Raw genomic sequence first — 22,756 nt, 5'->3', positions numbered from 1 at the left:
TAAAATATTTGAAGGTAGGCGAATGACGATTCACCAGTTTCCACCATGAAAAACGAAATAGGTTCTAATTGGATTTGAAACTCCTAGATCTTTTGAGATTCATTGAACTTTTCAATGGCATGTTTCAATCTCGATTGTGCCCTCTCAAGTTTTATGACTGGGATGCCGAGGATCACAAAACAAGGTGTGAATAACCATGCAAATATACTTGGTACCCTTAATATTTATCACTTAATCGATGTGCCGGTTAACCACACGCGCTCCACCAATCCTATGATAAACATTAAGTTACCCTTTGCCTACCTTGTTAAATCCAAGTTAGCATGTCGGTTAACCACACGCGCTCCACTAACGACTTAAGCAAAGTGCAAAGTGTAATTTCATGGGTTAGCACTAAATTCACATTTTCCTAAAGTAGAGTCAAAATTTTTGACCAACCTTACTTTATATTTATCATTATACTTATAATGAAAATTATAGTCCTTGTCCTACCCGTTCGGCTAACGACCCTCCACCAGTCAAGGAAGCGGTGGGTGAGAGTGGACACCCATTAAGCTGCCATTTTATAGGCGACAACCTTATACCCCCCTTATAGACCAACTTCGTGAATGAGGCCTACTAACGGTAAGAATGACTTGCTCTTATACATATATATATTATTAACTTATAATATTATAAAGTATAAGGGTTGAATTTTAACTTTTAAAACTCTAGGATTTGGAATTAAAGTGTTTGTGAGACTTTACAAATTCCAAAACTTGAGTGAATGTTTTGAACTATTCAAAAACTTTTGGATTTTCATAACTTATGAGTTTAATTAGGGTTTTAAAAACTTTAATGAAGAGACTCTTGAACATCCATAACTTGAGGACAAGTTATGGAGTTCATAAAACAAAAAGACTCTTCAATTTTGTAACCTATGCATTTTAATGAATCTTTAAAAGAAATGACTTTTGGTAATCCATAACTTGAGGACAAATTATGAACTCCATTAAAATACATTTAGATCAAGAATTAACTAACAAACAATTTTGCAAATAATTCCTATGATCTACCAAAACTCCTAAGTGTATGAACAATCAAATCAACAATTTCAAGAATTACATAAACACACATAAAGCTTGAAATTTTGATAACAAATTTGAAATTGGTTTACCATAATCATTACCACATCAAAAACAAGTTTTATAAGTCCAAAATAGTTTAAGGTAATGATTCTAGACCATCTCTAGCCTTAAAACTCGATGATATGCTGTCAGGGGGTCCAAATCGTCGATTGCATGAACCAACTAGACGAGTTGGATGAATTTAGGCATGGACTCGTTGAGTCTCTTAATGGACTCAGCGAGTCAGGTGACGAGACAGCATACAAAATTCGATTTTCAGCAATTTACATCAAGTATAAAAGAAAAAATCCTAGGCTATGATACCACTGATGGGTTTTGAGCATTCTAACACTCCTATGGTCTACATGCAACCCTATAAACCTTGGATCTATGTTTTCTCTATTATACATGAAAATATTCAATATTCCAAGGTTTTATCCTAACTAGCATATTATGAAGCAACTATACTACAAAATCCTAGTTAGATGACATACCTTTTGATGAAGCTTGAAGTCTTGAACTTTAAGAGATTAGCCCCAATAGTGTGGAAGCCTCAAGTGGAATCAGAAATCACCAAACACACCTTGGAAAACTTGAGAGAATATCAATCACTTCTAGAAATTGGCCCACCCTTTGTCCTCACACACTAGTGCCAATTTCAAGTGCCAAGGACCTCTTTATATAGTATGGAGGATTAGGGTTACATTCATGTAAACCCTAATACCCATGACCTTTCATTTCCATAGGATCCATGGGTTAAACACTCCATGGACTATCCATGAAACCTTAGCCCAACCTAAATGAACTTGGCCCATTATATATATATATATATATATATATATATATATATATATATATATATATATATAAGAGTCCATATTTAATTAGTTCCTTTTTGATCACTAAATTAATTCTTGATCAATACTAATTAAATAATATGATTCCATATTAATATATTAGAACTTATAATATATTAATATAAATCATAAACATACTATTCTCAAAAGACTATCCATATAAATTGTTCCGGTGAAGTGCAACCCAAATGGACCATGTCGAGTCGGGTCGAGTACATACCAATAATAGTTATGGGCATAGACATCTAATCCAACAATATGGGCTTGGGTGTTGTATTCTTACCTGGAAGAGGACCAAGTTGTGCCATACACACAAGAGATGGATAGTGACTACGATCCATCTATGTCTTTACCCCTACCCCAGTAACAAATGATGATGAGCCGTTTGAAGTTATAGAAGAGTGTAACGCCTGGTTCCTGGTATGCACTTAACTCATTAATTTATTCATTTGGAAGGGCAACTCGATGAGTTGGTGGCCCTAAATCGTCGAGTAGAGGCTAGAATATGTGCGGGGTTTAAGCTATCTACTCGGCGAGTAGATCAGCCAGAGTGAAAGCCTAATTTCGGGGTTTTGCACCCTATTTAAGCTCCTTAACCCCCACCCCTTGGCCTCATTTCCAGCCTCCATCTCCCAAACACTAATCTACGAAACCCTAGAGCTTTATTTGATAGTGTGATCCATTTGGAGTGATCTTTGTGTACTTTTGAAGCTTGTAGAAGAAGAAGAAGAAGATTGATGTCTCAAGAAGGAAAGAGTAGATCCAGAAACAACACACCATTTGCTACATTTTCTGGTAATCAAGTTTCTATCTTGGCTATTAGTTCATTAGATCTTATTATGTTCTTTTTATGAGGATTTTTGGTCCAAGAATGATAGCTTTTGGTGAATGATCGACCCAAGTGGGTATTCCTTCAGATCTAGGAGTTTGAAGGGCTGATATGACATAAAGGTGCAAACTTTATGTCATTAGAGCCCCCATGCAAGCCAAAGAGTGTCATATTGGCCTTTTTAGCCCTAAAAGGCCATGCATGTAAAGAAAGGTGGGAACATTACCTGTCCAAGTTGATGGGTTTTGAGCATTTTAACACTCCTATGGTGTACATGCAACCCTAAATACCTTAGATCTATGCTTTCTCTAATATACATGCAAACTTTCATTTTCCAAAGTATCATCCTAACTAGCATACAATGGAGTAACTATACTACAAAATTCTAGTTAAATGACATACCTTTTAGTGTAGTTGAAACCTTGAGGCTTTAAGAGCCTAGCACCAATAATGTGAATGCCTCAAGTGGAATCACAAATCACCACCAACAAATGGAAGAACTTGAGAAGAGATAATATGCACTCAAAATCGACTAGCACTCTTGCAAGAACTCTAGGTGCAGATTTCATGAACCAAATGGCTTTTTATATAGTGTGGCTACATTAGGGTTACACAATGCAAACCCTCATGTGCATGTCTTTCCACATTCCTCATGCTCCATGGGTTTTAACCTCCATGGAGTATCCATGGGTCACCACATGGGTTTAGCCCTACATAAGGACTCATGGATCATTAGCCCACTTTATAAGAATGAATGATTTACACAATCAATCCCTATATATTTAATTAGTCTCTTTTGATCACAAAATTAATTCCAAATTAATTCTTGATCAATACTAATTAAATAATATGATTTCATATTAATATATTAGAACTTATAATATATTAATAAATAATAATTATCCTCTTCTCCAAAGTCCATCCTTCAAATTGTCCCGGTGAAGTGCAACCCAAATGGACCGTGCTACTCTCGGGTCAAGTACATACCAAATATAGTTATGGACTTAGACACCTTATCCAACACAAGTAGTGTTAGAGGTTTAGATCTGTGGTTGTAAGCTTTAGTTTGGTATATGGATGGCTTAAGGACCAAGTTCTAGGTCCCAATGAATTAGGGTTTGAGCTAAACCCTTTAAGAAGAGGTCACTACAAGAAAAATGGGCATTTGTGACTAAAATATCAAAGACTGATTAGTCAGTCCTGGATATCATGTATATTGGACTAATAAATTAGTATTTAATACTATCTAGGATTGATTTTTAAATGTAACTCATTAGAGACTGACCTAACCTATTCGAGACTAAAATTGAGTCTCTAATTTTTTTAAGCCAATTTGGTTTGGAGGGGAACAAAATGGGGACTAAATTTTAGTCTCAAATAGTCTAGCAACATTTTTGACTTTGGAGGGAAAGTTACGAGGGACTGAATTTTAGTCCCTGATAGACTGGTGCCAGTTTCAATTTTGTATGGAAGTAATTCAGGATTGAATTTCATTCGTTGATATAGTTGCACCAATTTGTCATTTAGATGGAAAATTTTCTTAAGACTGAATTTCAGTTTGTAATAGATATGTACTATTTGACAATTGAATGAACACTTATAACTTGTTGTGCACTAGTGATGCAAAGGGATCTCGTATTCCTCGCTACCCGTGGGGAGCCGACCAGAATGGAATGGGGTTGCGAATTAAATTTCCTAGAAAAAGAGCATTATAGATTTTGTATTTAATTTACTTCCCAAATTTTTTTACTTACTCTCATTATTTTAATTTTATTTTTCCTAAATTTTCAATTGCCTCTTATGAAACTGATTTCGTAAATTTTCATTTCCCTATTATCTAATTGAATACACTCTAAACCCTTTTATTTTATTTTATTTTTACTATTATGTTTTTGAGGAAACATATTTGCCATTGTATATTGAAAATTCTAATTTGATTTGCCTGTCCTCAATCTGTTTGGAAAGCATATGCTCAGGTAATGTTTTTAATTGAATGATCTAAAACTATTTTTAATATTTTTAGCATAATGTATTATTTATTTAGTTTTGGATTTATTTTAGGTACATAAGAATGCTGCAAAATGGAGAGGCAAAAAGTTTCCTCATTATTGGGACCTATGTCTTGTATTTGGGAAGGATCATGCTAATGGAAGAGATGCTCAAATAGCAGCGGATGTTATATCTGAGATAAATAACGAATAACAGGAGGCAAACGATTACATGCAAGGAACTGGAAATTAGTTAGAGGATATAGATGTTGATGCTCCTGTGAATATTCCTACATATGCTCATTCTAAAGAAGATTCGAGTACACAACGAAAGAGAAAAAGAAGAAATAGTTGGGATCATTTGATGAATAGCTTGAAAGATTCGACATATATAATTGGTTCAAAGATTGATAATGCAACAAGTACCTTTAATGCGGTTTTTGGGATCGAGAGAGATAGAGAAGACCTACGTAAAAAACTTAATTCTGAGATGAAAAAAGTTGTTGGTTTAACTGTCCGTGATTGTAACAAGGCAGTTCGTATGCTTTCAAAGAATGATGAGTTGATGGTAATCTTCTTTACCGTTGAGGACGAAGACAAATTTGAATGGGTAAATGACTTGCTTGAAGATGATGCTTAACGTTATTTGTATGGTTTTTATGATATTGCAGTTTTTTAAGTTATGAAAATTATGATAATTTTAGTTTGTTAGTGTTGGTTAGACTTTGATATGTTTTTATGAGATAAAGTTTTTTAATATAAATAAAAGTTCTTATTTATATAAACCATTTAGAATAGAAACTATAATTGCCAAATAGATAATGTTGAATTTTATTGAATTCTATGAATTTTGTGTTGTAAGGGTAGTTTTGTCATTGTAAATTATTTTTATTCCATTATTTTCTCTTTTTTGTACATACCAAACAACATGGATGAATGAGTCATTCCATTCCATCAACTAACCAAACATGGCAATGGAAGGGTAATGAACCATTCCATTACCTCATCCATTCCATTACTTACTCAATTCCATTCCTTTGTCATTCCATTCCACCCTACCAAACACACCCTAAGTCCCCAGTTATCTCCATTCCGACTCTTTCCCTTCCTCATTGTGATCTCACCACTTATATCCCTATTTCCTATCTACCTTTCTTCGACACCAATTCACCATCATTAGGAATCCACCGCCGCCACCTCGTTGCATCTGGTATTGTTGTTGTTTCGATCGACGGTACCGATCCGCTGTCTGACAACTTGGGGACATTACCGTTGAAGATGTTCGATAGAATATGGATACAGGTCTTTTTTGGTTCACAGTCAAATCTCTTGTCGAGAAACTCAAAGACCAAACAATTAGGGATTGAGTGATAGAGTTTTCAGTTTTATAAGGCTGACCCGATTTTATATTACGCAGAAAAACCTCAAACCCTTTTTGGACTCATCATCTTGTCGGTCTGCATTCCTATTCTTATTCAGCAATGATCGGTAAAACATACTTCTCTAAATTGGATATGATGTTATATATTAGAGTACATGCTTTGATTTTAATTTCATTCTTAGAACTATTTAAATGTATAATAGATGTGTAAATAGTTGCGAGTATTCTGTTGTGGGATGCATTACTTGTTTGTGTGAATGTTTATTTTCTTAGCGACTTTTTATTATGTGTGATTAGGTTCAAATAATTTTTCATGTTTGAAAATGATCCCAATTAGGTTTTAGTCTTATATGTTTATTGGACAAATGATGATAATAATAATAATAATAATATAAACGAAGCTAAAAGTGATTCAGTTCAGTAACTAAAACACATTATCTTGTATGGAGTAGGAACACAAGTTAATTTTGTTTGTGTGAAATGTTTATTTCCTTAGTTGCGTTTTCTTATGAAGCATGTTTTTAAATATTGCTAACTAATTGTGGAACGACATATAGTAATTATTTTTACAGAAGTATGTTCTTGAGCTACTGGTTTTGCTTCGCTACATAAAATCGATTTATATAAAATATTAACTCAATATATAAATCTTATGGAGGTTATTCAATATCTATTAGATGATGTCCCCGGGTTTCTAAAATAATACAACTTTAATATATATATGAGGAATACGAAAAAATAGAAGAAAAAGGGTATGTAAATGTACTTAAATCATTTATTGATTTTATATCTGTATTGGAAACAGAAAACATTTGTGTGAGGCGGTATGATAATGATCATGTTGTTACTTATATTGCCATTCATTAGGTTGCTGCACTCTTTAAACTAGTATATATTCAATTATTCAATTTTAGTTTATTTATCATCTCATTATTACCTACATGTTAAAGGATTGGACTGGGACAATTTCTTCATATTAAAGGACTAAAGGTAATGTAGGTTTGTGAATAAACTAATTATATGTCATTTTATTTGTAGTGAGTGCTTCTTTCATGCGTTTGTTTCCCAATCATATGTTATTGCAAGAAACTTTGTATTTCAAGAGATGATTCAAAATGTCAAGTTTGTGTCAACTGCAGATCTAAAGAACTTTAAGTAGATTTATTGCTCAGACTTACATTAATCAAAGTTAGCAGGAGGGGTGGTGCTTGATTTAGGGCTAATTTTCTAGTGACGGTATGGCTGGTAAGTTCAGTAAAATGATTTGATTGTGATTCTAGTTAAATATTCATAAATATTGTTTGATTGTGGGCAATTTGCAAGTATTAAAAAAAGAAATGACAAGAACCATTAGCACATGGTTCTTCGTAAACATTGTTTGATTGGACTTCATGTTCACTATTTATATTTTTGATAAAATTGCCGCATATATTTGTTATTTGATGCATCATCAAGGTATTTATTCATATAAGGTATTTTCATAGTCTTTATTCTTTCTTGTTGGTTCTATATTTGATTATTTATCTTTGGACCTATGAATCTTCTTACATGTTTGTAGTTTGAATGTCGTTTGATTTCTAAAAAGATAAAGGTCAATTACTTTTATTTACTAACTTATTAGTCTAACCTTTATTAGTGGAGTTAGATTACAATAATTTGACAAGAAGTTTATTGTGTATGTGAAATGATGCAGGTAAAGTATGGTTCTTCTAACCTAATTGATTACTTTGCAAGTGTTCTTGTATTAGCGAAGTCTACTAAGTATCCAAGCGTAGGCAGAATGCATTATAGTGGGAAGAGATGTTTTCTGTGAAAACAGTAGTATGGTTACGATTGTTCACAAATTGGATCAACATTATGCAATGTGCATATGGAATCAAGTTTCATGTTTATTCTCCAACAAGTATTTAGTTAGTCTGGTAGTTTAGACTTATTAAATCTTTTTTTATTACATTCCTGTATTGATTATTGAGAATATTGTAGTTAGACAAGTAAACTATTATTTGAAGTAATGAATGAAATTGTATCTAAAGTTCATATTTGGTCACTGAAAAAATAATAACCTGATATAAGTATGGCTTTGAAGGAAAGATATTGGAGACTGAGCATGATAATATTAAAAACTAATATTCGGTCACAAAAGGATGGTATTAGGGGCTATGACATAAAATAGCATTTTGAATGAAACATATTAAAGACTAAGTCATATAGTATAAATGAATATAATTCAGTCCCTAGAAGATGGTCTTAAGGACTGATATGGCATAAAAGTGGGGATTCAAAGAAAACAAATTAGAGACCGAATTACATAGTATCAAAGACTAATTTTCTATCTTTGATACTTTGACGTATTAGGGACTGATTTTTAGTCCTAGATACATAAAAAATGAACCATCTAGGACTAGGTTTTTGGGACTAGCTGGGGACTAGCTAAAGTAGTCCCTAATTCTCATCAGAGGCTGATTATTCGCTATCGAAGACTGCTTATGTCAGTCTCTGATACCCATTTTTCTAGCATACGATGTGAGTTTTCCTCTAGTAGGAACGAGTTTAAGGCACCAAGGTCGGCCCGTTTAGTTAGTAGTAGTTCCAGACTACAGTGCGATGCCGGGCGGGGCCCGATGTAGGTTTATATGCTTTTTCGGATTTCGATCCGATGTCGGGGCGGTCCCGACGAATGCTTATATGCTTGACAATCTTTGTGGTTCTTGCATGTGGTTGTACTTGTATGTTTCCGGACTTTGGTCCGATGTATATGGTATGTGGTAGTTGGGGAGACTCACTATGCTTCGTGCTTACAGTTTCAGTTTTGGTTTCAGGTACTTCCGCTAGCAAGGGGAAGAGCTCGGATGACTGGATGACACACACCACAGTTTTTAGCCTAGGATGTTTAGACTCTGATATTTGGCACATGATTTTGATATATTATTTTATTATGAAGATTTGAGATACATGACTTATGATCTTTATTGTGATGTTTGATGAATTATGATTTTCTAAAATGTTTTTAAAATTAAAATTTTGGACAATATTTTTGGGATGTTTCAAGTTTGTATCAGAGCCTTGGTTTGAGGGACTCGGGCACACTCTCAGGTGTGTCTGAACTCAAACTAAGGACATGGTATGAAAATTTCCAAAAGAAAATCATTTTATAAAAAGAATTTTTAAAAGAGAAAGGAACTTTGAAAAGAGAAAAAGGGTGTGGTGCATGCAATCAGCCGAGCTCAAGTAAGTACTCCCAAATTACCCATACAAGTTTATGTTATGATATGTGTACTAGCTTTATGAGAACTGCATGCTAGATTAGGACTAGGGAACTAGGAAGGATGCCTTATGTGCCTGTTATATGTGTATGAGCTTTATAAACCGTATGCTAGTACAGATGAGTAAGTGATATGATGGCTTGATTAGGATATGCTTGATTATGTTTACTCAATGCTCGAATGTTGCTTTCTTTGTGGTTTTAGGAGTTCTAGTTATCTTTTACTAACTAGTAAATGAATATGTTAAGCTACATATTGCAAGGACTAAATAATTTCAAAAGTTTAGGTCTAGCTCTATTACGCAACTCTTGTTTAAGTCCAACTGTTGTAGGGTAGGATCTCTCATTCGAAGAATTATCTAGTCTTAGTGATATGTAATACTATTTGCGAGCTAGTTAGGGGAGATAACAGGGACTTCTTATCCAGCTGATAGCAGAGTGTGTTGATGATTACCCTAGGGAAAGCCTAGGATGAGATTAGCGTGAGATCAGAAATAATAGTAGAAGGGACTTGGTGGAGTTGAGGTATATCTTGAGGAAAGTACGGATATATGTGGAAGGTAGTATGAGCCCGTACTACTGAAAGCAGAGGATCCGTACTCGAATTAAAGAAGGCTGAGATGAACCCATGAAACTTGTAGTATGTGAGATCCCTTGAGATATGATGAGTATACTGATGTTTGTTATGGTGTATTTTCAGAATGGTGACGCTACGCACTAAGTCAGGCGGCACTTCAGGCACTGTTGAGGGATTAGGCTCGGGCTCTGGAGCCGGGTAGGTCGATGAGCAGACGAGAGAGTTCATCTCGTCTGAGATTACACGTAACATTCTAGACCAGACTCCTGTGATCTTTGGATCGGTTAAGGAGAACATCTTGGAGATACTTGATGAGAGGTTGGGTGCTTTCCGCACCGAGATGGAGGTGATGCTAGGGGCGCGCACACTGACATTTCGAGATTCTGGGCTTGTGGAGCTCCTGATTACCATGGGGCTCGGGACCCCATTGCGAGTACCAAATGGTTGGCGGATTTTGCCAATGCATTCCGCACCAGCAGATGTCCTGAGGGGGACAAGGTTAGACTTGTGTCCTGTCTTCTGAAGGACAAGGCACGTGACTGGTAGGAGGAGGTCGGAAGAGCCATTGGGGATGATGCGGTTTTGGATGCGATGACCTGGAGTGATTTTTCGGTCAGTTTTAGGGTCGAGTTTGCACCTGTGATTGACGTGCAATAGCTAGGTAGGGAGTTTCAGGATCTTGAGCAGATGACAGAGACTGTGGCGGAGATCACTGCCAAGTTTAGGGAGAGGCCCCTTCTTGTTCCGCAGTATGTGGCGAACGAGGACATGAAATAGGCCCGATATCATGAGATGTTACGGAGTGATATCCGCCAGTTTGCGAGTCGCTCCAGCTGCAAGACGCTGGAGGACATGATTGCTAGGGCTCATGAGAGGGAGTTGGATTTGGAGATAGAGAGGAAGAGGAAACCAAATGGGGTTCAGACAGGCAGTTTGGGCAAGAAGCCCAAGGTATCAAATCACAGATAGAGGAGCCAGCAGGGCCACGACCGGTGTGGCAAGTGCGGCAAAATGCACGAGGGGGCGTGCAACACGGGGAGTTCAGGCTGCTTTGAGTGCGGCCGAACCGGTCACATGAGCAGGGATTTTACAGCCACCACCACCACCACAATAGTTTCAGATCTGATTTGCTTTCAGTGCAATCAGAGGGGCCACAAGAAGGCTCAGTGTCCGAGTCTAGCAGCAGCAGGACAGGTGGCGGCACCCGCTCCTGCCACGTTGAGGATTACAGATGGCCATCAGGGCCGGGCAGAGGCGCCTTCGGCGAGGAGCAAGGCTTTCCAACTTACGGTAGAGGAGACATGTGCGGCTCCCGATGTTGTGACAGGTATGTATTCTCTCCTTATCTCTTTACATGTTTTGTTTATCGCTTATGTGTACCTGTTTTGTTATAGAATCGTTCTTAATGAACGGTATGTCAGCCCTGGTATTGTTTGATTCGGGGGCGACCCAAACTTTCATGTCGCTTGTGCTTAACAGGCAATATGATGGAGCTTCGAGGGAGCTAGACTGTCCACTTGATGTGGAGATAGCAGATGATAGGACCATCCGAGTTGCGAGGGTTCATTGGGGATGCATACTACGGTTGTTTGACGAGCAGTTTTTAGTGGATTTGGTCCCCATTCCCCTACGAGGGAATAAGGTTATAGTGGGTATGGATTGGTTGAGCCCCAATAGGGTAGTGATCGATTGCGAGCAGCAGTTAGTGAGGGTTCGGACTCCTAGTTGGGGAGGCTTAGTGATCCAAGGCGAGAGGCCACAACGCGGACCGGTTTTATGTTCAGCAGCGAGGGTGAGGCATTACCTTCAGTAGGGTTGCGCAAGTTATGTCGCTTATGTTATGGATACCCGGGATAAGGGTAAGGCAAAGTTGTTGATGTACCGATCGTGCGAGAGTACCCGGATGTATTCCTGGAGGATTTTTCTGGGATACCTCCGGAGAGACAGGTTGAGTTCAGGATTGACCTAGTCCCTGGTGCGGCTCCGATAGCCAAGGCACCATATCGGTTGGCTCCTCCTAAGATGCAGGAGTTGTCTACGCAGCTGCAAGAGCTGCTAGACAAGGGATTTATCAGGCCGAGTAGTTCGCCATGGGGAGCCCCGATCCCATTTGTAAAGAAGAAGGATGGGTTGTATCGGATGTGTATAGACTACCGAGAGCTGAATAAGGTAACGGTGAAGAACCGTTATCCCCTCCCGAGGATTGATGATTTGTTTGACCAGCTACAGGGTGCTTCTTGGTTCTCCAAGATTGATCTACGATCGGGTTATCACCGGATGCAAGTCAGGGATAAGGATGTGCAGAAGAAGACTCTTAGCACTCGCTATGGTCACTTTGAGTTTGTGGTGATGCCGTTTGGGCTCACCAATACTCCAGCCGCGTTCATGGATCTCATGAACCGAGTGTGCAGACCGATGCTGGATCGGTCTGTGATCGTTTTCATTGATGATATCTTCGTCTATTCCAAGACTCAGGAGCAGCATGAGGAGCACTTGAGGGAGGTGCTGGAGACACTCAGGAGGGATAGACTTTTCAAAAAGTTCTCCAAGTGTGAGTTCTGGTTGCGTGAGGTGCAGTTCTTGGGGAACCTCGTCAACCAGAAGGGTATTTTGGTCGATCTGGCCAAGATAGAGGTCGTGATGCAGTGGGAGATTCCGAGGTCTCCAACTGAGATTCAGAGTTTCCTTTGTCTAGCGGGTTATTACCGGAGATTTATTCAGGATTTTTCTAAGATCGTTATTCCTTTCACCCGACTGACGAAGAAGTCGGTGACTTTCCGCTGGGGGCCTGCACAGCAGGCAACTTTCGAGACTCTCAGACAGCGGTTGTGTGAGGCACGGATCTTGACGTTGCCGGAGGGTATCGATGACTTCGTGGTTTATTCTGACGCTTCGATTACGGGCATGGGTGCTATTTTGATGTTGCGAGGTCACGTGATAGCTTACTCTTCGAGGTAATTGAAGCCTCACGAGGCTAACTATCCGACGCATGATTTGGAGCTGGGGGCTGTGGTCTTCACCCTCAAGATTCGGCGGCATTACCTATACGGGGTCCGTTGTACCATTTATATGGACCACAAGAGTTTGAGGTACCTCATGGATCAGCCGAATCTGAACATGAGGCAACGTCGGTGGTTAGATGTGGTCAAGGATTACGACTATGAGATCCTTTACCATCCAGGCAAGGCCTATGTGGTGGCCTATGCCCTGAGCCGCAAGGAGGTAGCGGCCCCAGTTAGAGACACTTGTCTGAGGATGATAGTGATTACTCCATTGCTGGAGCAGATTAGAGAGGCGCAGGTCAAGGGCCTGAAGGAAGAGCGCCTGCATGGGAGGGTCTGGGTTCTGTACTGGGGCGGAGTACGACATGTTCTAATGAATGAGGCCCACAATTCGAGGTTCTCCATCCATCCCGGGGCGACAAAGATGTACCAGGATCTTCGCCCTGATTACTGGTGGCCCTGCATGAAGCGGGACGTTGCTTGGTATGTAGAGCCGTGCTTGACCTGCAGGAAGGTTAAGGCTGAACATCAGCGTCTCCACGGCAAGATGCAGCCGTTGGACATTCCCGTGTAGAAATGGGAAGATATCACTATGGATTTCATTACCAAGCTTCTAAGGACCGCACGTGGAGTAGATTCGATATTGGTCATCGTGGATCGATTGACCAAGAGTGCTCATTTTATCCCGATCCAGGAGAGCACATCGGCCGAGAAGCTAACCAAGATATACGTGCGTGAGATAGTGGCACGGCATGGAGTGCCTGTCTCGGTGGTGTCAGACCGAGATGTCCGTTTCACTTCAAGGTTTTGGAAGCGGTTTCACGAGGAGATGGGTACTCGTCTCCACTTCAGCACCTCTTTCCACCCTTAGATGGATGGACAGAGCAAGAGGACGATACAGACTCTCGAGGACATGCTGCACGCATGTGTTTTGGATTTCGGTGGCAGTTAGGATACGTATCTTCCGTTAGCTGAATTCTCTTATAACAATAGTTAGCACGCCAGCATAGACCGACCTCCCTTCGAGATGCTCTACGGGAGGAAGTGTAGGACCCCAATCTGTTGGGGTGAGGTCAGTCAGAGAGTCATGGGGAGTACTGAGGTAGTACTCAAGACTACAGAGCGGATCTAACAGGTCCGAAGTAGGCTCCAGACTACTTAGAGTCGGTAGAAGAGCTACGCCGACAACTGGCGTTCAGACTTATAGTTTAAGGTGGGCGACATGGTCCTCCTGAAGGTGTCACCTTGGAAAGGTGTCATCCGGTTCAGGAAACGGGGCAAACTGGGGCCTAGGTACATCGGTCCTTTCAAGATTATAACCCGAGTGGGCAAGGTGGCGTATCGATTGGATCTTCCAGCAGAGCTCAGTCAGATCCACAATACTTTTCATGTTTCTCAGTTACGGAAGTGTCTGGTGGATGAGTCAGTGGTTGTGCCCTTAGAGGATATTCAGGTTGATGACAGCCTGAATTACATCGAGAGACCCATTGCTATTTTAGACCGAAAGTCGAAGACCTTGACGAACAAGGTGGTACAGTTAGTGAAGGTGCAGTGGCAGCACCACAAGGGTTCATAGTGGATGTGGGAGCCCGAGGAGGTGATTAGGGAGCACTACCCGGAGTTGTTTTCAGACGTAGCAGACTTCGATGACGAAATCTAAGACAAGTGGGGGAGAATTGTAATGCCTGGTTCCTGGTATGCATTTAACTCATTAATTTATTCAATTTGGAAGGGCAACTCGATGCGTTGGTGGCCCTAACTCGTCGAGTAGTGGGTAGAATATGCGCGGGGTTTAAGCTATCTACTCGACGAGTCGAGAGCCCTCGACTCAGTGAGTTGATTGGCCAGAGTGAAACCCTAATTTCGGGGTTTTGAACCCTATTTAATGTCCTTAACCCCCACCTCCTGGCCTCATTTCCAGCCTCCATGTCCCAAACCCTAATCTACAAAATCTTAGAGCTTTATTTGAGAGTTTGAGCCATTTTGAGTGATCTTTGTGTACTTTTAAAGCTTGTGGAAGAAGAAGAAGATTGACGGATACACACCATTTGCTACCTTTTATGGTAATCAAGTTTCTATCTTGACTATTAGTTCATTAGATCTTGTTATGTCCCTTTTATGAGGAGTTTTGGTCCAAGAATGATAGCTTTTGGTGAATGATCGACCCAAGTGGGTATTCTTTCAGATCTAGGACTTTGAAGGGCTGATATGACATAAAGGTGCAAACTTTATGTCATTAGAGCCCCCATGCAAGCCAAAGAGTGTCATATTGGCCTTTTTAGCCCTAAAAGGCCATGCATGTAAAGAAAGGCGGGAACTTTACGTGTCCAAGTAGTGTTAGGGGTTTAGATATGTGGTTGTAAGCTTTAGTTTGGTATATTGATGGCTTAAGGACCAAGTTCTAGGTCTCAAAGAATTAGGGCTTGAGCTAAACCATTTAAGAAGAGGTATTAACAGGTAAAGTTTAAAACTTTACCCTTAAAATGACATTTTCAGGGTTTATGGGAAGTATGAAACTTGGATCTGAAGTGTAGGAGCTTAATCCATTAAGATAGCCCAAAAAGACAGGGGACTCGGCGAGTCTAGAGGGGGAGTCGACGAGTTCAGTCGAGTTGTCCCGATTCTGTATCAAGTAGAGCTCGACGAGTCTGTGAAGGGACTCAACGAGTTGACTCGGTGTATCACGAGTCTGAGTAGTATAGGAACTCGTCGAGTTGGGAGGTAACTCGACGAGTTGAGTCGACTGAAAGTTGACCTTGACTGTGACTTTGACTAGTATGTTGATTTTGACCAGGGTTAAAATGGTCATTTTACCCTAAGAAGGATTATCATATTTTGACTAAGTGTTATTGTGAAATTAATAGTAGGGGAGTCATTGGAGCAGCTGTTAGAGATTCCTCACACGAGATTTCACAGCTAGCATACGAGGTGAGTTTTCCTCCAGTAGGAACGAGTCTATGGCACGAAGGCCGACCCGTTTAGTTAGTAATAGTTCCGGACTACGATCTGATGTCGGGCGGGGCCCGATGTAGGTTTATACGCTTTTCCGGATTTCGATCCGATGTCGGAGAGGTCCCGAGGAATGCTTGTATGCTTGACATCTTTGTGATTCTTGCATGTGGTTGTACTTGTATGTTTCCGGACTTCAGTCCGATATCGGGGCGGTCCCGAGGAATGTTAGTATTTTTCTGGATTACGGTCCGATGTCGGGGGGACCCAAGGAATGTTTAAATGTTAATGATATCTGCTTACGTTTATGTGTATTATTTGGTTATGCTCACATGAATTCTGAGATGTGCTCGATGCCGAGAGAGGCTCGATGTCGGGCGGGGCCCGATGCCGAATAGGCTTCGATGTCGGGCGGGGCCCAATGCCGGGAAAGCCGATGTCGGGCGATGACCCGATGTAGCAGGGGCGGGGCCCCAAATATGTTTACGTGTTATGTATATGGTATGTGATAGTTGGGGAGACTCACTAAGCTTCGTGCTTACAGTTTCGGTTTTGGTTTCAGGTATTTCCGTTAGCAAGGAGAAGAGCTCGGGATGACTGCATGGCACACACCACAATTTTTAGCCTGTGATGTTTAGACTCTGATATTTGGCACATGATTTTGATACAATATTTTTTTATGATGATTTAGGATACATGACTTATGATCTTTATTCTTATGTTTGATGAATTATGGTTTTTTTAAATGATTTTAAAACGAAATTTTTGGAATGTATTTTTGGGATGTTTCAAAGAGCCCATTGAGGAGGAGGAGTAGCATGACGAGGAGTTCGGTGGAGTACCTGCAGATAACTCACTTTACCCGGATTCATCTTCCCATGATGACCATTCAAAGACTTAGGAAGAGGACACTGCTGGGTTGGAGTCATCCCGAGAGATTGTTGGTCCACTACCTTCATCCTCTAGCCGATCGTTCGGTAGTCATGATTTGGGACCCAAGATCATAACCACCCGCCGAAAGCATGTTCCCATTCAACCCGTTAGAGAGAAGCCTCGCCTCCATCCTCACCTAAGTCATCAAAGAAGCCTTACCTCACCCATAAATGGACTCCACAAGTGGATGAGTGGATCATGGAGGAGAGTATTGGGTTTTACGAGGTCAGACAATCCTCTCAGGCACCTCTACAAGATCACATTCCAGAGGATCCCTTAGATAGGGTGATCTCGATGTTAGTTCCACGAGTCGCGCGACACGGAGATCGTATACATCAGGAAGAGGAGGATCATGATTCATTAAGGAGGGAGATCAGGTTACTGGATGGTAGAGTTATAGATTTGGAGTAGGGGAGGGATATAGACAGGATGAGGATCTTCCACACATACGATCATCCGGAGGAGACCCATTCTATGGTTCAGTGTCATTAGATCGTGATCGAGGGTTTAGAGCAGTGTGTGAGGGAGTCAGATTTCAGATTGACGGTGTCAAAGTTAGGTGCCGCTACTATGGGTGTTATGATCAGTTGCCTACAACACCAATTGGAATAGTTATTGGCTTGGATAGTGTTTTTTTTTGGCATATGGTAGATAGTTCTAGCTAAGGAAAGCTAGGGACTATAACTTTTGGGTTTGAAGGAGGGAAAAGTAGTATAGCAGATAATATGATACAGCTATGTATTTTGTATGTAAAATAGATGCTTTTCCTGTTTAAACCACATCATTGTATACTTCTGGGAAATCTAATATAAAAATTTATGAAATTTAATGGAAAAATATGTGATCTTATTGTATATTATGTTATTTGTTTAATTTGTTTTGTTAATATAGTTAACTCTTTTAACTAAATTTGCTAAGCAAACTTCAAACATATTATAACAACTAACATATGCCATACAATTTAGAGTCATGCCTGGCACTAGAAGAAACCTAAGACAACCTGAACCCAGTCTCGAACGTATGAACTCATCCACGATTGAGGCATTAGTAGCCCAGCACGTCGTCGATGCAATAGCAACCCTAGAAGCCAATATGAACACAAGTTCAGGAGGTAATGGAGGTGAGAGTTCGCAAGGAGATAACCGAGGTCCAACCAAGGTTTGTTCATATAAAGACTTTATGAACTGTAAGCCAAAACCCGTCCATGGAAACAAAGGTGTAGTTGGTTTGACTATGTGGATAGAAAAGATGGAGTCAGTTTTTGAGATAAGATTTTGTTCAGAGGATTGCAAGGCTAAGTTCGCCACCTGCTCCCTGGCAGATACAACCATGAGCTGTTGGACCAGTTATTCGAAAACCATGGGCAGTAATGTATCAAATGCCATGGCTTGGGTTAAATCATCTCATGATTGAGGAATACTGCCCACGTGAAGAAATGAAGAAGCTAGAGCAGGAGTTGTGAAATCTAATGATGAAAGAAGCTGGCATTGCTGCTTATACGATTCGTTTTAGTGACTTTGCCACCTTATGTCCCAGGATGTTCACCCCGTAACAAAAGAAAATAGTGACATAACATTTGGGGTCTGCCTAAGCCCATTGAAGGCTTAGTCACTGCCTGTAAGACAACCACCCATGTCAGTGCCAAGAGACAAACCTTCAGCCTAACAAATTAAGAGATTTGTCACCGTACGATGGTACAAAAGGCTGATCTCCTAAAACCGAAGAATAAGAAAAGGGAGTTTGGAAAGGAATCCAAAGGAATGGCTAGGAAATCAGTAGAGAAGAAACGGGAAGTGGTTCAGGCATTTGCGGTTACGATGACCACAACAGGAACTACCCCTGGAAGTAGTCCGAGATGCAATGAGTGTGGGTATTGTCATACTGGAGCCTCTTGGATCTACACCTACTGCGGAAAGAGAGGTCATCTTGCAAATAGATGCATAACCCTACCAACCGAAGGAACCATAACTGTAGAAGGTCTAGCTTGTTATGAGTGAAAGGAAGTTAGGAATATCAAGAGAAATTGTCCAAAGTTGAAGGGACAAGGAGGAGATTCTAAGAGTCGATCGTTTGTGATTAGAGCTAGATAAGCCGTCTAGGATCTGATGGAAGTTACAGGTACGTTTCTAATCAATGACTTATATGCGAATGTACTTTTTGATACCTATGTCGATAGAAGCTATATTACTCCCGAGTTTAGGAAGTTGTTAAAAAACTATCTAGTAAACTTATGGAAGCCTATGTAGTAGAAATGGTTAACGGAGAAGTCGGTAGTACTTAGGAAATACTTAGTAATTGTACCTTAACATTAAATAATTATACTTTTCTCATTTACCTTATGCCTATGGTCAATGGAAGTTTCGACGCTATCATTGGTATAGATTGGTTAACCCCTAACCACGTCAAAGTCTTATGCTTCGAGAAAGCATTACATCTACCCCTACCAAACGGAGAGCCTTAATTGTTTACGGTGATAAACCTTTTAGAAATATTAGGATCATCTCCTGCATGAAGGCCATAAAATACTTGCAAAAAAAGTATTATGCTTTCCTATCCCATATCTTCGATAGGAAAGACAATAAGAAGAAAACGATCGAGGAAGTACCTTAGGTATACAATTACCCTGATGTATTGCCTGAAGATTCACTAGCTCTGCCGCCAACTAGACAAATAGAGTTTCAGATCGATCTAATTCCAGGAGCTGCCCCAGTAGCAATGTCTCCTTATATATTGGAACCATCAGAGATGAAAGATCTCTCCATACAACTACAATAACTTTTTGACAAGGGTTTCATCAGGCCAAGCTTCTCGCCTTGGGGTGCACCCATTCTATTTCTCAAGAAGAAGGACGGATCTTTCTGGATGTGCATCGACTATAGAGAGCTAAATAAATTGAACATTAAAAATCGATATCCACTTCCTCGAACAGACGATCTCTTCGATCAACTGCAAGGATCCAATTACTTCTTTAAGATTGACTTGAGAACTGTATATCATCTCCTAGTAATGGAAGAGGACATTCCAAAACTGCTTTTAGAACTTGATATGACCATTATGAGTTCTTGGTCATGCCTTTTGGAATGACCAATGCCCCAACTGCTTTTATGGATCTCATGAATTGATGTGCAAGCCCTACATGGACAAATTCGTGATTGTATTCATTGACAATATTCTTGTATAGTTACAAACCAGGGAAGAGCATGGGTAAAATCTTCGAGTGATCCTATAGCTTTTAACGAAAGAAAAGTTGTATGCAAAATTCTCTAAGTGTGAATTTTGGATAAGAAAAGTACACTTTCTTGGGCATGTGGTAAACAGCGAGGTTATTCATGTCGACCCTTCTAAGATTGAGGCTGTAAAGAATTGGGAAGCGCCAAAGGCACTAACCGAGGTTCGTCAATATTTAGGACTGACTAGCTATTACCGGATATTCATTGAGAATTTTTCTCGTATAGCCAAACCCTTCATAGAATTGACCCAAAAGGAAGTAAAATTTGTTTGGGGAGACAAAGAGGAAGCAACTTTCCAAAAGCCGAAGGAAATGTTTTGCAGTGCATCGATACTATCCCTTCAAGAAGGTACTGGTGATTTTGTAGTATATTACGATGATTCACATCAGGAGCTGGGATGCGTATTGATACAAAGGGAGAAGGTCATAGCCTATGCCTCACGAAATCTCATGGTACATGAGAAAAACTACACCACCCACAAATTAGAGTTGGGAGTGGTAGTTTTTTCCCTAAAGATATGGAGCCATTACCTTTATGTAACAAAGCGTGTAATCTTCATGGATCACAAGAGTCTACAGCACATCTTCGACCGGAATGAGCTCAAAATGAGACAAAGGAGATGGTTAGAGTTTCTAAATGACTATGATTGTGAGATTCATTCCCACCCAGGCAAGGCTAATGTCGTAGTTGACGCCTTGAGCCGTAAAGAACAAGTTAAACCTCGTAGAGTCAACGAACTTACGATGACTATTCAGTCTAACCTAATCTCGCAGATTAGAAGTGCTTTGTTTGACGCTTTAATGGAAAAAACATTAATGAAGAAGGCCTCAGTGGAATGGAAAAACAACTAGAGTTTAAGGATAATGGACCGAGATCTTTTATGAACCGAATATGGGATCCAAAATTTGGAGATGTCAAGGAACTAGTTTTAGATGACGCCCATCAGACTATATATTCCATCAATCCCGGAGCAGACCAGATGTGTCTTGTGACAACCCGAAATTTCTATCCTGTACAGCCGTTCAAATCAATCAAATTCAGACTCATTTCTGCTATCATTTAGCATTGTTCAGGGTCTGTTTGAGTGTTCTAAGCCTAGTACCTTCAAATTTAGGGTTTAGAAATGGGTTCCCTAAGTTCATCACTTTTCAAAAGGGCCAAACACTCCAACATGAGGAGTGTACGGCCGTACACATGGGTGTGCGGCCGTAGACCCCCTCCTGTCCGCACACTCTCACGTATATATGTGAGACTTGACCTTCATTCAACTCTTTTCACACTCCTAAGCCAAGAAATCGATTCTCTCTCAAGTATCATCAGATTTTTCATCTAGATCTTCAATGTGTAAGTGTTTCTTCCTTTGATTTGTTGATTCATTACACTATTTAGTGAAGATCCATGATTTCATCCATGAAATTACTTCTTTTGGTTAGATCTTCAAGTGTTCTTCATTTTCTCCAAGAACACCAAGAACACCTACTAAGTTCTTGGACCTTAAACACCCCTAAATGTCTTCTAAATCGTAATTACCTCTTCCTATGCTTGTTATATACTACATGTTCACCTTAAAAATCATCCAAAGCAAAATCATTAAGGAGTGTACGGCCATACACACCTCATGTGGCCGTACACCCCTTGTTTAGTGCATATTTGGCCTCATACTCATGTTATACTCCAACACAAAGTCATGGACATTTAGAGGATGCAAGATAGAGCCTTGGACCACACTTTTTGGACAATTTCTTCAAGGGTGTACGGCTGTACACTCCATGGCCGTACACACCTGGCCGTACACACAAGTGGCCGTACACCACCTAGCCGTACACCCAAGTGGCCATACACCTAGTGTCCGTACACACACTTATGTAGTCGTACACCCGTTTTATGCAACCCTTTGTACTTGTAACACTTCAATCTAAGTGTTTCCTAAGTCCTAAGGTGTTTTCCTTACATGATTAGTTGTATAAACACTAATTATACATATATGTGTGTCATAATATGCTTACTAGGATCCGTTGTGCTCGAGTCTTCACTTGGCACTTAGCATCCTGCAACCGATCTTACATTCGTATAACTCACTGCAGGTGAGTTCATACCCCTTAACTTACCTATTAAATGATTTTAAATGATTTTATGGGGGGGGGGAATACAAGTAGAAACATTATAGTTATTATATCAACCACATGTGATTAATAACTATCAAACATATATATTCCTTATACTTCAAACTGTGTTTTAAAACAAATTGCTCAATCGCTTTATCAAACTCTTTTAAACTTATAAATTGTCAAAACATGTCTATATAGATATAGTTATATAAGTAGGATTGAAAGGAATTAGGATTAATAACTCGCCTCATTTCCTGTTCCTTGTTTGGTTGTGGACGTAGGGTATCGGTTGTTTGTCCGAAGGTCGTTTGAATCTTAGTTATATATTATGTATGTGTATATAGATATAAAAGTTCTACATTCTGTTCAATACCTTTGGGTAGCAAAGGTGTACAAACATGTTCATTCATACAAACAACATTACTAGTAAACTATAATAGGTATAGTTTAGGGAGTCACTACTTACTATTACTAGAACAATGAAACACACAAGAGTCAGTTCATACATGAGTCAGTTCAAACATACAATAACGA

General features: G+C 39.8%; 1 long non-coding RNA gene and 1 pseudogene across 1 annotated transcript; both read left to right on the top strand.

Moving 5' to 3' along the window:
* The first annotated feature begins 4,729 nt into the window (after positions 1-4,729).
* LOC145112021 (uncharacterized) lies at positions 4,730-5,420 on the top strand (annotated as a pseudogene).
* Positions 5,421-5,832: 412 nt separating this feature from the next.
* LOC145112098 (uncharacterized) lies at positions 5,833-8,202 on the top strand. The gene is made up of 4 exons (XR_013710435.1): positions 5,833-6,082; positions 6,198-6,268; positions 7,301-7,406; positions 7,855-8,202. It is a non-coding gene; the product is annotated as an uncharacterized LOC145112098 (long non-coding RNA).
* Positions 8,203-22,756: the final 14,554 nt, after the last annotated feature.

Source organism: Lactuca virosa, chromosome 5 (genome assembly GCF_052849685.1).
Source record: "Lactuca virosa cultivar CGN04683 chromosome 5, Lactuca_virosa_CGN04683_v6, whole genome shotgun sequence".
NCBI lineage: Eukaryota > Viridiplantae > Streptophyta > Magnoliopsida > Asterales > Asteraceae > Lactuca > Lactuca virosa.
This window is presented reverse-complemented; position numbering and strand designations above follow the sequence as displayed.